The sequence below is a fragment of the Ursus arctos genome, unplaced genomic scaffold (genome assembly GCF_023065955.2).
Source record: "Ursus arctos isolate Adak ecotype North America unplaced genomic scaffold, UrsArc2.0 scaffold_11, whole genome shotgun sequence".
In the NCBI taxonomy this organism is placed as follows: Eukaryota; Metazoa; Chordata; class Mammalia; order Carnivora; family Ursidae; genus Ursus; species Ursus arctos.
Genome location: NW_026622775.1, coordinates 69,330,545 through 69,346,155, shown reverse-complemented (window position 1 = coordinate 69,346,155; position 15,611 = coordinate 69,330,545). Strand labels below are relative to the sequence as shown.

Below are 15,611 nucleotides of genomic sequence, written 5' to 3'. Positions count from 1 at the left end.
CGAGATAAACAGAATGGGGTCTAGCCATACAATGGTCTATTATTTAGCCGTAAAAAGGTGTGACGTATGCATACCTGTCACAACATAAATAAGGCTCGAAAACATTACGTGAAGTAAAAGAAGCCATGTATGTGATTCCATTTATATGAAATATCCAGAATGGGCACATACAGGCAGAAAGTAGACTAGCAGGAGTAGAGGGGGGAGTGGGGGAGGGGGGTGGGAGGAGAAGCGGGTGACAGGTAAAGGGCACGGGGGGGGGGCCTCTTTCTGGCAGTGAGACGCCCTAAAATTGACCGCGGTGATGGGTGCACACATCTGTGAATACACTAGCATGCACTGACTTCAACACGTTAAATGGGTGAAGTGTACGATATGTGAATTACATCTCAATTATGCTGTTTAAAAAATCGCCTTAAATGACACCTCCTGTTAGTGGTATGTGTTTATGAAGCATCTGCCACACGACAAGCACTGTTGGGCGCTGGGAATTCAAAGACATATCTGCTGTGGGTTCCGCCCTCACGGAGTTCACCCGCTACTTAGAGAAGCAATAATAGTGCAGAAATAGGTACAGAAACGGAACAGGGAGGCGGCGATCACGCGTGGGGACGAGGACCAGGGAAAGCCTCAGACAGCTGACACTGAGCAGGTTTTGGAGGAAAGTTCGAGTTTGACACGACTGGGGGCGGGGGGGCGGGGATCATTCCAGGCAGCAAGCAGGGCAGGTCTGAAATAACACAGGGTATTTTGGGGAGCCGTGTGTGGTTCCAAGGGCCAGATGAAAAGCAGAAGTGTTGGGTGTGGTGAGAAGTGGGAGAGGTGAGGGAGGAGAAGCAGCAGAGGGCGAGCCGAGACGGAACTTGAATGTCATGCTAGGAAATGCCGACTTTTCCTTTTGGGGATAAGGAACCAATGAACGGTAAGAGGAAGGAGGGTGACGGGGGCAGATTCTTGACCTAGAGCGGGAGTCAGCAAACTACAGCCCACGGGCCAAATCTATAAATACAGGTTTTGGAAATGAAATGTTATTGGAACACAGCCATAATGATTTACTTGTTATCTGTGGCTGCTTTCCCACTAAAATAGCAGAGCTGACCAACAGCAACACAGCGCATATGGACTGTGAGGTCTGAAATATTTGCTATCCATCCCTAGAGAAAGCGTTTACCACTCCCAGCTCTAGAAAGGTCACTGGGGCCGTTGCATAAAAGATGGTTTCCAATGGGTTAAGACCGAGGGAAAGGAGGCCAGTGAGACCAGCACCTCTCCCGACCTGGGTAATGTTATGATGGTGTAACAGACGGCATGGGGGTGGTGGTTGGAGGGGGATGGGCGGGGCTTTGCAGGGAAGGAAAAATACCTGGAGAGTATCAATTCAAGTAAATCAAGAGTGCCTGATTTTTCTGAAAAGGATTGGAGACCAATGTGTGAATTTTAGAGTTTTTTTTCCTTCAGCATTAAAATGGTCTCTAAACATCATTTTTAGCAGAATGCTGTCAAACACCTGAATTCAAGGCAGCTTAAAAGCATTTCATTTAATTTTTTAAAGTAATCTCTACACCCAGCGTGGGGCTCAAACTCATGACCCCGCTATCAAGAGTCGATGCTCTAGGAACTGAGCCAGCCAGGTGCCCCCAGCTTTAAAGTATTTTAAACTTACTCCTACCCTTTGGTTACAGGCAGCTAGAGCAACTCTAACCGATGGTCTTCCTCTTCTCACGTGTTGCAACAAGCCCAAACTCCACAAATTCTTTGGCTGTGCTCTAAGGCTGCTGTTGGCACTAGGTGGGCACCAAGGGGTTGGCTGCCAGCCAACAGAATACTATTTTGACCGACGATTTCATTTTAAATACACGTGTCAAATATCATGCCTTATTCATCTTGGTGTCTCCTACGGTGACTGGCAGAGTGTCTGGTACACAGAAGGCCACTAATAAATCATTTTAGTTAAGAAGAGAGAGAGGACCGGGTCAGGAGGGAAGGAGGAAGGAAGGAAAGGAAGAAAGGAAGGCTGGACTTGGCCACACAATTTTCCCTCGAGGCTTAAAACTCATGCTCCGGCAGCAGCCGATGAAAGCGCAGTTCTCCAGGTGGGTGTGAGCCCCCTTCTTCCCGGGAGAGCCTGGCAGGCGGTCCCTGGTGGTCGTGTGCTAATACACCTGCAGCTGCAAACCCACACATGCGGCACCATCTTCCCCTAAGGAAAAAGTTGCTTACATCTCACAACTCATCTCGGGGCCTTTCACATTATAAACTGTGTTTTTCAAACATCTCTTCCAAACTGCCTCATGGTAGAGCAAATGAGCTTCCAATTCCCAGCCCGAGTGCAGCTGAAGGAGCCACACGCAAGCAAGGCACGCTGCTGACATCTCCTGCCTCCCCGAAGAACAGTGCCTTCTGGGTAACCGTCTAGTCTTGACGTAGGTGGTAGTCATGAGGGCATGTTCATCTTGTAAAAATTCATCCAGAACAGGTATTTGTACACCCATGATCACAGCCGCATTATTCCCACTAGCTGAGAGGCGGAAACAACTCAAGTGCCCACTGATGGATGAATGGAGAAAGAAAAAGTGATCTAGCCATACAATGAAATATTATTCCCTTAAGAGGGAAGGAAATTCTGACACATGCTACAACATGGACGAATCTTGGGGACACATATGTCAAGTGAAATAAGCGGGTCACCAAAAGACAAAGTACCATATGATTCCACTTATATGCGTACCTGGAGTTGTCAAACTTAGAAAGATGGAAAGTAGAATGATGGTTTTCAGGGGCTGGGAGGTGGGGGAATAGGGAGTTAGTGCTTAATAGGGACAGAGTTTCAGTTTGGGAAGATGGGAAAGTTGAATGTACTTCATGCCACTGAACTGTACACTTAAAAATGGATAAAACGGTGAGTTTTAAGTTATGTCTATTTCAGCACAATAAAAACAAAAACAAAAGTTTACACGTGTGTACGCTTAGGATCAGTGCCCTTTTACCAATGTATGCTATTCTCGGGGAGGGGGAGCAGTTGACTTTAAAAATGTACTCGATTTTATACTTGAATTTGAGTTAGATATTTAGGAAAAGATGTTCCTAGATCTTTGGGTCATGCGGGCACTCTGGAAAGCTATTCATCCCACTACTGCAGTGGTGCCCAGGACAAGGCCGGGGGGGGGGGGTGGAGTTCATGGATCCAAGTTCAAGGACAGTGTAAAGAAACTGAGCACAGTAAGGTGTTCAAAGTCATCGACGTTAAGTTCTGTTCTCATCATTCGTGTGCTTTGTAGGCAAGCAGCGTTATCTTCCCATAAGCTACTTTAAGCATTGTGTTGGGGACACGTCAAGGTGGACACATGGTAGTCTGCACAAAGCCTCCACGGGGCCAGCTGTGTCTGCTTGTGTAACGAAGAGTCTGACAATGAAAAACTAAACAAAAGGGCTCATCATTCACCCATGATATTACAATGCAAAGTTGAAGATACTCCAAACAAAGGGACCAAAAGCCTTGGGCAAGAAGAAATCAACTGCGACCCTAATTACATCCTCATTCTCTGCTGAGTTCGTTCTCACTCTACACGCATCCTTGCCACACGAACCTTGCCTGGGTATGCTGTTTTTGCCAAGAGAAGTGCGACAGATTTCTTTGAACTCGGGACAGAAATCTTATCTAAACTGTCACCCTCATGCTTTATGCCCCTCGAAAGGATGGTCCTCGTGCCTGAAGGCTTCTCAGACACCGGTGGCGAGGGGAAGACCAGCCAGCACACCTGGCCAGCTTGTGTTCCCCGCCAAGCACGCGCCACGCCTGACAGCGGGAGCACCGCTGGAATCACTGACATAAGAAGGTCTGAAGACCCACGTCACACCTGGACGTGGCTGCACAGAGGCTAACCAGCGCATCGCTGCGGACGCTTGTCTGTGCGATCTGCTTGGCCCGTCCTCCTCTGGCCCACGGTCGCTAGGCTCCCGCTGGTTCTGTGGGCCTGGAGCAGCGCAGGCTGCGGCCACTTCTGAGGCCTCAAGGCCCAGCCAGGGTCCACAGGGCAGGTGGGTCTGTGTGTCACGGCCATGCAGACTGCCCGCGAAGACCCTTCCCTGGAGGAGAAGGAACAGCTAGTCATCACAAGCTGTCCCGAACCAGGCAGCCCTGGGAGTGGGGAACTAACCTCTTACTGCTCCCAAAGCTGTAAAAGGAAGGAAGCCACTTGCCACCACTGACATGGAATCACGGAGAACTGTTCCCCTACAGAGCACGCCTATCGGCTACGGGGGCAGAGGACTGATGGCTGCCAGAAGACAGTGTGATTCCAGGTCAATGCCGTGCCCCGACGAGTCTCTACAGTTGAATAATGGGATTGAAGCAGCCAATTTCTCTGTCCCTGAATGGCTGTTTTACGGAAGATCTATTCATTCAATGTCTATTTTGGGGCAATGAACATATGAACAGAAAACCTAGGAGTGAAGAAATAAGAAATTCCATTTTCCCACACAGTCAGCCAAGGAAGGAGAATTCCAACTCATGAGTCTTACTAATAAGGTGTAAAAATGATTTATCACCCCACTACAAAGCAAATAAACACAAGTAATGAAATGGCTAAATGTACAAAATTCTGGTGTTCTGTATCCTCATCGGACAGCGGCAGAATAAACAAAGTTGTCTGTGAATGAAGGACCTCAGAGGGAAGCCTCTTCTGTCACTGGATTTAGGAATCTTCGAGCAAAGATGCCAGCTGCCAGGATACTGAGGCGATGCCCCAGGAGGGGCGACTGTTCTCAGGGAAAGTTTTTTCTGGCTTGGTCTTGTCCAGGAATTTCAGCTACGGTCCTTTCAGTCATCCCACTCCCAGACCCAGGAGCCCGAGAATGGAGGGAAATGCTGCTTCCTAGTTCAGAGAGGGCCACCCCGAGTCCTCAAGTGGGGCTCTGCTTTCTTACAGTTTCATAATAAGCTGGGAAGTAAACCCAGGCTTCCTGACTTTGCAGCTGATTTACCTCAAGAGCCAAATGGCCAATTACTAAATATTTACACAGGGATTTCTGATAGCAGGTGTATAGGAAGTGATAAGCTCAGTAGGAAGCCAGAGCCAAGATGAACGTTTTACAGAAAAGCTAATAGTCCATAAGCAGCACTGAGAAGCAGAACCAACGTGGCCCAGGAAGGAGGAGGCTGGGTCTGGTCCAGTCTCCGCCAATCACCGGCTGTGCCATCTGACAGCTTATCTCTTTGCCAGTTTACTCAGCCAAAAAATGAATTCCGGACCCATCTTACTCTTTAGTGGGACATCATAATAACCAAATGACACAGTGGCTAGAAACATAGCTTGAAAGGAATAACATATGACATGAACATAGATTATAAAAACCAACAGAACTCAGATCATCTTTACAAAGGCGTGTTGGAGAAAACTGGGAACTTTTTGCATATGGGTTGGGTATTAGATGATAGTAAAGAATCATTGTTAATTTTCTTAGGTGTAATTATGGCATCATGGTTATTCAACATTTTTCAAAATCACACTGAAATACATACAGATGGAATGATTATCAAATTTGAAATCTGGCATTTGCTTTAAAATACTTCAATGAGAAAAGAAAGAGCAAAGGGATAGTTAGAAGCAAGTGTGGCAGAATATTGATAACTTGAAGCTGGATGGGAAGATATGGGGGTCTTCTCTCTACTTCTCTGCATATTTGAAATTTCTCAGAATATAAAATAATTTTTAAATACACACTGCAGAACCTGGGGGACAGCACAAAGCTTCACCAATGGTCATCCCCAGAGCACAGAAAATCTGTTTCCCTCACCAGAAAGACCCTTCCACACTGGTCGTCCAGAGGTCAGAGAAGGACAGGGCAAAAGGCTAGGAGAAGCAAGGCCAGGAACCCAGCTGGACAGAAGACAGACGGAAGCCTCTTTGCAGAATTTTCCTGTTTGCATGCATCAAAATGTCAGCTCACCTCCAAAGTCAAGTGCATACTTTGTCTTCAGACCTAAGTTTCATATTCACTTTAGACCAAGTCACTTTTTAACACAAAGTTACAGGGAGACAAACATTCATGCTTACACACACCACTGACACTGGATCTTCTTGGGTCCCAAGAGCCCCAAGGGCCCATGGGGGCACGCACTTTTACATGGGTTTGATGGTCCTTCCTAGGACGGATACTAGGGACCAGGAAGGAGAACAGGACAAAAAGGGAGAGGGAGATGAATGATTTAGCTGAGGCAGGGTCCAGTGAGTCAGTCATTCATCTGGGCACTGACCAGGGAAATGAGCATTTTGACTTCCTCTTAAGCCCCATCCCCGACCATTTTAAGTACAGAGTACACCACATAAATAACTAAATAATTCCAGCAAGGGTGACAAATAGGCTTTGGGGGTTCCTGGACCGACAGGCTCGCGGTGGCATAAGGGAGAAGGCCCCATACCGACCAGCTGGGGGGGTCTTGAGCTCCAGCGCTTTTCCTCCTCTTCAAAAAGAAACGGTTGGACTGATTTTAAGAACTTCGCAGTCCAAAGATTTTAGGGGGCGAAATTTATTTGGGGCATGTTTCCGACTTTCATGCACATCGTTCTCCTCGCCTGGACCTGAGGTTTCTTTCCAAGCATACTGAGTGGTTCAGTGCCCCCCACCCCGCCAAGTTCCGCCGCGTCCCCTCACCCCACCCGGGTGGGGTGTTTTTTGGTGGTCTTCGCTTGTTTCTTCCAATCATTTCTATTCCAGCGCTGATTTATGGCGACACCTCCAGCAGGCTGCTACATTAGAAGGCTCCCAAATTTGGGGTTGGGGGAGGGTGTGCAGAGAGCAGTAGCCAAAGCGCCTGCGTAAAAACTGCAGGCACTGAGGACCGCCGGAGTATCCGTGCTAGACTTAAGATTTGGTCTACCCCCGGGGCGATCCTGCAGGCACGATTCGCGGGGTAGCTTGTGCTAGTTCTTTCCTACTCCAGGGCCTCTCTGTGATAACGGCGGGAGAGGTTCCCTGGTCCCCGGACGAGCCAGGGCGACGTGGGAGGGAATACCTCGCGTGCGGATCGCGCCTGTCCTCGCACAGGGCTCAGGACACTCGGGCGCTCAGCCGAGCCTTTCTAGCAGGCTGGGGGAAAGCCCAGTTCCGAGGCAGCGGCCACCAGAGCACACAGGCGCAGCCCCGATAGCCCCCACCCACTCTGCCCCAGCCCGGTGCGCTCCGTATCCCCAAAGCCGCAGTACCGGGGACACGCCAGGCCGACCCCCGCTCCCCGCACGCGTTCCACCTCCTCAAAAGCCATAACTCCGAGTGTCCCTGGCCCCACGCCTCACCCCCCTAGGCACCTAGAGCGCAAGAGCCTCGACGAGCTCCGTCCTGCCGGGTCGCGGGCGGCCCCAGCAAGCAAGGAACCGAGCGCCCTGCTCTCCGGGGCGCGCCGGCTGCATCGCCTCGTCCGGCTCGGTAGAGATGGGGCTGGGCGGGTCCGCCCGAGTCGGAAAGGGCACCCCGTTAGCCTGCGGGTCCTAGCATCTCTCCGAGCAAGTAGCCTTGGCTCGGAGTGCCCGCCGCGCAGGTCCCGGGAACCCCGAGCGCGGCCGAGAGGCAGCTCCGCAGGGAGTGGAGCCTGGAGACCCCGCCGGGACGCTCCCGCTTCCCTGCCTACCGCGGTGGGGACGGGAGGGGCAGGGAGCGCTCTTACTTGGCAGCAGGGGCAGGCACTTTCCACGATGGCCCCTCTCCGCGCCCGTCGCCGCTGACCCCCTTTCCCGAGCAGAGGGGGCGAGCCGACTTCTCAGGCCGCTGGAGAAAGCGGGCTCCAAGTTGCGGACGCCGCGGGCTGGAGTCGCTCCTTCACGCTTTTCCCGGTACTTTTAACGTGAGTCGGAAGGCAAACCCCTCCCCGGACCCACCCCCTTCCCGGGAGGCGGCCACCGCGGCAGGCCCGGCCTCCAGCCCCTTTTGTTGTAATTCGAGAGCGGCCCTCCCCGGGGCCGGAGCGGGCCGTGCGGGGGAGGCTGCGCGCCAGAGGGGCAGCCCTTCCCAGGCTTCTCGCGCCCAGCTTTCCCGAGCCCGAGAAGCTAGGCAGGGGGTCTTTCCTCTGGGAGATCTCTACCCACCCCCACCCTCAGTAGCTCCCGGAATTTAACTCTTCAATGCCCTTATCCACCAGCATTAGGGTCCGCACAGGACCCATCCTGGTCTCCAGAGAACACAATGCTGCCTGGCGCATAATAGACGCTCAGTAAAAACTGATCAATGAAGGAGTTCAGAAACTTCCATTCATCTCGCCTGGGTTTCTCCTCTATACGAAAAGCCGATTCTGAACGTGAAAACAAACAGCCCCCTTTCTTCCAGCAAGTCCTATCTATGGCCTTTGACAAGCCTCCCTCTCTGAGGATTGGTTTTCTCCTTTGTAATTAAAGGCTTTGGATTCAGTGACCTCTAAGGTCCTTCCCTGCATGGCAGGGCCAGGATTAACAAGCCCTGCGCGCAGGGAAGCGAACAGGACACAGCTAAGGGGCGCATATTGTGCAGAGGGACATTCCATTACTGGCTCTGAGGCTCACACTGGGGGCAAAGTGAAGGGCACCTTACAAGTTGGGGGAGCCCTCTGTGCAGATTGCCAGGGCTCCTGAAGCAAGAGCAGGGCTGGGCCCGGCAGGAGGCAGACAGTTGTGGGCCTCTGTGCAGGCAGAGCCCAGAGGGGACTGTCAACGGACCTCTGGTACATTAAGGGTGGCAATCCTCCTCCAGCTCTTTTCCCCGTCCTCTTCTCCCACCCACTCCCTCCCTAGCAAGCCCAGGGCACCAGCAGTGACAGGTGGTGACTCCCAAACTAGCCTTCAGGCTCAGACCCCTCTCTTCACTGTGGATTTGCAAATCCACTGGCCTTGGGGACATCTTCCCTTGGCCCTCTGGACATTTCCCATGGCCACCGCTAACTTAGCATGCTACCCCACACCTGATCCCTAACTCACAGCCCACCCCAACCCCTGTGAGTTCTGTTAGGCAGAAAAGGGGGCTCCTCAGGCCCTTCCTCCTTACCCTCCCCCTGAATCAATCCTCTGGTCTGGTAGGCAGTGGAGGGAGGGGGCAGGAGGAGATGGGTGTGGTTATCAAAGGGCAGCAGGAGTCCCTGTGGTGCTGGAATTTTCAGTATCTTGACTGCGGTGGTGGGTACATGAAACTACACAGGGGATAAAATTGCATAGGACTTAAAATAATAAAAAGAATTTTAAAAACTGGGCAAAATGTATATTCAAGTCGTTTGCCTGCTTTTGTTGAGTTGTTTATTTTCTTATTATTGAGGTATAAATATTCTCTGTATATTCAATATATGAACCCTTTATAAAATACATGTTTTACAAAATAAAAAAAAATGCATAGAACTTAATAAGAACTTAGTAAGCACTCACGTACAAGCAAAACTGGGAGAATCTGAATAAAGTTAGTGGATTGTATCAATATCAATATCCTGGTTGTGATGTTGCCCTATGGTTTTGCAAAATGTCACTGTCGGGGGTAACTGGGCAAAGTGTACCAGGCATCTCTCTGTATTATTTCTTACAGTGGCACGTGAATCTACAAGTATCTCAGTAAAATTTTTAACTGACAAAACAAACAAACAACCCACCCACAGGAGCTCCAGGGCCCTCAGGATGCAGTCTGATCGCCTTCACAGCTGTCAGGGGCCCCCAGAGGCATTTCCAGCTTGCCCATCTCTCAGCCACATTCTTTCCTCTCCCCCACGGGCCCTACTTGCTGTTCACCATGCTTGCTGTTTCACACCCCAGGGCCTTTGCACGTGCCATTCCCATGCCTTGTCTGCCCGGTAATGACTAATTCTTTGAGATCTCATTCAGTTGGCACAGTCGACACTCTACACAGTGCCTGCACATAGCAGGTGCTCAATATAACGCCAGTGAAATGAGGTTCTCTCCTCTCCCCTCACCTTTTTCTCTGATCCCTCCACTTCTGGTCCTACTCTTCATGCTAAAGCATTAACCCATATAGCATAAAATGAAAGGAAACTAACTTTGTAAACAATGTGTTGTCTGCTTGTGAAAAAAGGCAAACTCCTTGTGGAGCATTTAGAAAATACGAAAAAGTATAATAAAGAAAGTCGCCACCCTCATGTCCTATCACCCACAGATAAACACCTAACATTGGGCAGTATTTCCTTCAGGTTTTTTTAAGAATCACAGGTAGATACAGTTTTTGTACCCAGCATTTTTTTTTCTCTATTGTTTTTTGTGCATTTTTTCAATGTAGACCCCACCAGTGTCTAAAACTTCTGTGTTTGGTGACATCATTTCTCTATTGTTAGACATCAAGTTATTTACAACTTTTTACTAGTTTAAATTAGACCATGACAGTTATCCTTGGGAAAGGAATATTTATTGAGCAGCTACTATGTGGTTCCTGCAAATTGTTACAGTTGAGAAAGCGGAGGCTCGGAGAAGCTGTGTAATTTCCCCAGACTCACAGAACCAATAAGTGGTCAAGCTGTGATCATTAAAGTGTACTTAACCTCTCCTACAAGTACTCAGCGGCCTCACACCCGAGGCCTCTACAAGTCCACCTGTGCCTCGCCATGCCCCACTCCCAAGAGAAAATGAGTACTTGAAGCTTGCACAGAGTCGTTCATGGATACACTTTCAGGAACTGAACCGAAGACCTGGGAGGCCGGGAAGGCAGCAGACCTCTGTTCTAGATGAAACAGAATGCTTTATGTCCATAGGTCATCCATATAGTCCCGTGTGAACCCCCGCCCCCCCATCTCCCAGGCAGAGGCAGAGCCACGCAATGGATTCAGAGCCTGCGTCCACAGTCAGAATACCTGGGTTCACATCCCGACTCCACCACTTCCTGCCTGAACAGTGACTGTCTTTGCCTGGCTCGCCTCATCTGTAAGAAGCATCTCATTCAAAACGCTTCTAGAGGAGTGAAAGGGGCCGGATGCCCGGGGAGCCGTAGAAGAGTCCCTGCATGTGGGATTGCACTTAAGTTGCTGTTTGGCATCTGCTCCTGCAGGGCTGCGGGGCTGCGGGGCTGAAGGGACGAGGGCATGGCGCTGTTGTGGACTCTGCGGGAGCAGGAGCTGCAGACCCCCAGCAGCCAGAGGGAAGGAAGCCGGCACCGGCCTGCCACCTGCAGGGGCCATGGGGATTGCGTCCCCAGGACACACTCCCGTGATGTGATGGCTGAGTCCAAGGGTATGGACTGTTCTTTCTCTTTTCTCTTGGCTCTTGAGTTCAGTGGCCAAATCACCTTCCTAAGTCTGGGTATGTCCCAGAAGGGCAACCGGGGTCTCAGTGGAGGCCCAGCTAACATCCTCCCCAGTTTTTGCTCTCAGGGGGCTGACACACTCTGACAAGACACAAACTGACAAATAGGAACAATGAAATGGGGGAGAAGCCCGGTGGCAAGTACTATGGAGAAAACCAAAGTGGAGCCAGGACAGAAGTGAGGACAGAAGGAAGCACGGAGTGCTATTTCATCCGGCTGGCCTGCGAAGACCCTGGCTGACGAGGTGGCAGTTTGGGGTGGAAAGTCTTGCCTTCCTGCGGGCTTCATGGCACTCACCTTGCAGCACTGCTGACCTATGTGTCACTTTCTGCTTGACTTATACATGATTATGTATTCAATTTCTCTCCCTTATAGGACGATCACAAGCTCCCGTGGGCAGAGTGGCCTTGGCCTCTGTGGCCACCTGGGGAGCCAGCAGCGCGCCCTGCCCATATCACCAGCATCCGTGTTTGTCGAAGTGAATCAGATTGAACTGTAACATTTGAAAGCCTACATGATTAAGAAATCATTGTGGTCAGCATTATTAATGATTACGCACAGTAAGAAGAATGAAAAAGCTAGTAGTTTAAATTTATACAATCAAAGAAGAGGCTCCAGCTCGCCTACTTGTTAAGTTAAAAGGGGAACCTAGCAACCAAACAAACATTGGTTCCTTTGGGAAAGTGATTCGGAAATGCCCCGTCACAGCCAGGATAGTGGTCTGGTCTGGTACTCGCAGAGGGGATTGCAGTTAAAGCAGTCACGTTGGTCAAGTATTTCATATATCCCAGTGTCCTATGTTGGCCAGATATCAGACCCTGCTGGCTGGCTTTCTCAGATTCCGGAATCTATAGCGTTATCACAACCACTTTTAACGGGTGCAGATGGTTTCTAGGAAGAGCTTGGGGGGAAATGCTAGCTTCCTCCTGGCCGGCAGCGCCCCCTAGTGTCCATGTCTCTTAAGGCGCTGAGCGCTTGTACTCTTCAGGCCAAGTTCAAACTAAGAGGACTTGGAGAAGTCCTAATGCCTATCTCCTTTAGAGTCGCGCTCTCCGAAACCCGCAGAGCCCTTGCCCGGATCGCAGTGCGTGGGCCGGTTAGCAGCAGCGCCGCCAGCAGATCCAGATCGAGGCCTCTAACCCCGAGAACCACAAATCTGCTCAGAAAGCACAATGGTAAACTGCACGTGTGTGTAGGTCAAGGGCGCTTAGGCTGCCTCCGCCTTTTCTCCAGAGAGCACGTGTTTTTATATCGTAAAAGTATAAGCTTTTTTTCTAGGATGTGTGATCATTCTTTGTCACACACCTGGGACTAAGCTTCCTCCATCTCTCTCCTTTTCCTTTTCTTTATTATTAATTATTATAACAACATGTTTGAAGGTGCAAACCAATTTATTCGGGTCCCCAAAGCTTTTCAAAGCCTTCTCCAATGAAGAAAGCAGAGCAAGGCAACTCTTTATATTCTTCAAAGAAGAAAAATATGTCTAGAAAAGGGAAAATCCATTTTCCACGACTACCCTGCCATTTCTGTCCAGAACTTGGGTGGGGGGCTCCTTGGCTCCTTGGATAACATCTGGTGCTTGCAGCCCATTTGGGGTCCTGTTCAGCCTGATGTTGCCCAGTGCCTCCCCTGCCTAGCAGACTGACCAGGGTCGGTATAGTTTAAGGAGTCTACATAAAAGCACGCGTTCCACTTCTGGGGTTTGCTGTGTCTGAAATCCTGTCGTTAGAAATCAGTCTCATATGAATAAAGCACTGGTACACACAACAGTATGGCTGGGTCTCAAAAATATCATGCTGAGCGCCCCCTCCCTAAACAAGCCAGTAAGAAACCACGTGATCCCAGTCATAGGAAACTCTGGAAAAGTCGGCAATAAACTCCTGTGACAGAAAGCAGATCAGTGGTGGCCTGAGGCATGGAGGTGGAGGTTTGCCTGAGAATAAGCAGGACAGAACAACGTTTTTGGGGTGATGGAAATGATCTACTTCGTAACTGTGATGGTATTTACATTGGTATATGCTTTCTTCCAAAATTCATGAAACTGAACACTTAAAATGGACGAATTTTATTTTACAGAAATTACTCCAGAATAAGTGTTGTTTAAAACGTAGTCCTCTCTTCTGGAGCTCCTCCCCATTCTGATATCCTCTTTTAAAACGCAAGCAGTTTGGAGAAGGGCCACACAGGGTGACATGTGGGTAGGAACACAGCAGCTGGAGCCTGTCTGTGTGGGTGTGAATCTTCACTCCACTGCTTACGAGTCGCGGGAGCTGAGCACGTCATTTAACCTCTCCGGGCCTCGGTTTCTTCACTCGTCAAATGCCTCTACATTTTACTGCCCAGAATTCTTGTAAGGCTGAAATGTGTTCATAACTGTGAGATGCCTGCAGTAAAGTGCCTGGCGCATGGGCACCACCAGCTAGCTTTAAACCAATCTACACGGAAGTGTCTTCTTTTGTTTTGTTACTATGTTTTTTAGACTAGTGTTAGGTCTACAAAAAAATCGAGCAGCCAATACAGAGAGCTCCTCCCTATCCAACCTTCACACAGTGAATTTCCCCTCTTACTAACATCTTGCATTAGGGTGGTACATTCATTACAATTGATGAACCGTATTGACACATTATTATTATTATTATTATTTTTAAAGATTTTATTTATTCATTCGACAGAGAGAGACAGCCAGTGAGAGAGGGAACACATGCAGGGGGAATGGGAGAGGAAGAAGCAGGCTCCCAGCGGAAGAGCCTGATGTGGGCCTCGATCCCAGAACGCCAGGATCACGCCCTGAGCCGAAGGCAGATGCTTAACGACTGAGCCACCCAGGCGCCCCTATATTGACACATTATTATTAACTGAGTTCCATGGTTTACATTAGGGTCCAATCTTTGTGTTGTACATTCTGTGGATTTTGACAAATGTATAATGACATGTATTAATCATTATAATACCATGCAGAAGAGTTTCACTGCCCTAAAAATCCTCCCTGCTCTGCCTGTTCTTCCCTTCCTCCCCCCAACCCGCAGCATCCACTGATCCTTGTGCTCTCTCCATAGTTTTCTCTTCTTCAGAATGTCATAGAGTTGGCGTCTATAGCATGTAAACTTTTCAGATTGGCCTCTTTCACATGCTGATCCGCATTTAAGTTTCTCCCATGTCTTTTCATGGCTTGATAGTTCATTTCTTTTATGGCTGACTAATATTCCATTGTCTGGTTGTACCATAGGTTTTTTTTTAATCCATTCACCTACTGAAGAACATCTTGGTTGCTTCCAAGTTTTGACAATTATGAATAAATCTGTTATAAACATTCATGTGTGGTTATAAGTTTTCAACTCCTTTGGGTAAGTTTCAAGGGGCACAACTGCTGGATTGTATGGTAAGGCTCTGCTTAATTTAAATGGTCTAGCCACGCAATGGAATATTATACAGCCCTAAAAAGGAAGGAAATTCTGACACATGCTAAAATATAGATGAACTCTGAGGACATGAACCGTGAGGACAGGATAACTGAAATAAGCCAGATGCAAAAGGACAAATACTGTGTGATTCCACTCATATGAGGTACTTTTAGAGTAGTTGAAATCCTGGAGACAGAATGTAGAATGGTGGTTGCCAGGAGCTGGGGAGAAGGGGAACGGGAAGGTGTTGTTCAGTGGATACAGAGTTTCAGTTTTACATGATGAAGGAGACGGAGTTCTGAGATGGTATAGAGAGTTCTGGAGATGGATGGTGGCTATGGTTGCACAACATTATGAATGTATTTAATACCACCAAACTCTACACTTAAAAATGGTTAAGATAGTAAATTTTATGTTATGTGTATTTTACCATAATAAAAACCATAGGGAAAAAAGGCCACATAAAGCAGAGAAATTGTGGGGGAAAAAAGAGTATGTTTTGTTTTCTAAGAAACTGTCAAACTGTCCTTCGAAGTGGCTGTTCCGTGGAGCGTTTCCACCAGTGATGAATGAGAGTTCCTGTCGCTGCACATCCTCACCAGCACGTGATCTCGGCCATTCCAATAGGTCTGTAGTGGTGTCTCACTGCTGTTTTAATTTGCATTTTCCTGATGACAAATGATGTGGAGGATCTTTTCTTATGTTTATTTGCATCTGCTCGTCTTTTTGGTGAGCTATCTTTTCAGATATTTTCTCCATGTTTTAATTGGGTTGTTTGTTTCCTTATTGTTGAGTTTGAGTTCTTTGTATATTTTATATAGTCCTTCATGTGTATTGCAAAGATTTTCTCCCAGTCTGTGGCTGGGAGCTTTCACCAAGCACCTGGGGTATCAGACCTTTTTCTCGCCATCTGCGTGTGTGTGTGTGTGTGTGTGTGTGTGTGTGTGTAGCAGATAG

General features: G+C 48.8%; 1 protein-coding gene across 4 annotated transcripts in view; it reads right to left on the bottom strand.

Moving 5' to 3' along the window:
- The window catches only part of LOXL2 (lysyl oxidase like 2), an 88,477-nt gene extending 80,619 nt beyond the window's left edge, over positions 1–7,858 (bottom strand). For 3 of the 4 annotated variants that reach the window (XM_026518990.4, XM_026518987.4, XM_057310203.1), the window contains exon 1: positions 7,664–7,849. The gene's annotated coding sequence lies outside the window, so the exon portion shown is untranslated. Of the gene's footprint in view, positions 1–7,663 lie in introns of all 4 variants that reach the window. The other variant, XM_026518988.4, reaches the window with a different exon arrangement.
- Positions 7,859–15,611: the final 7,753 nt, after the last annotated feature.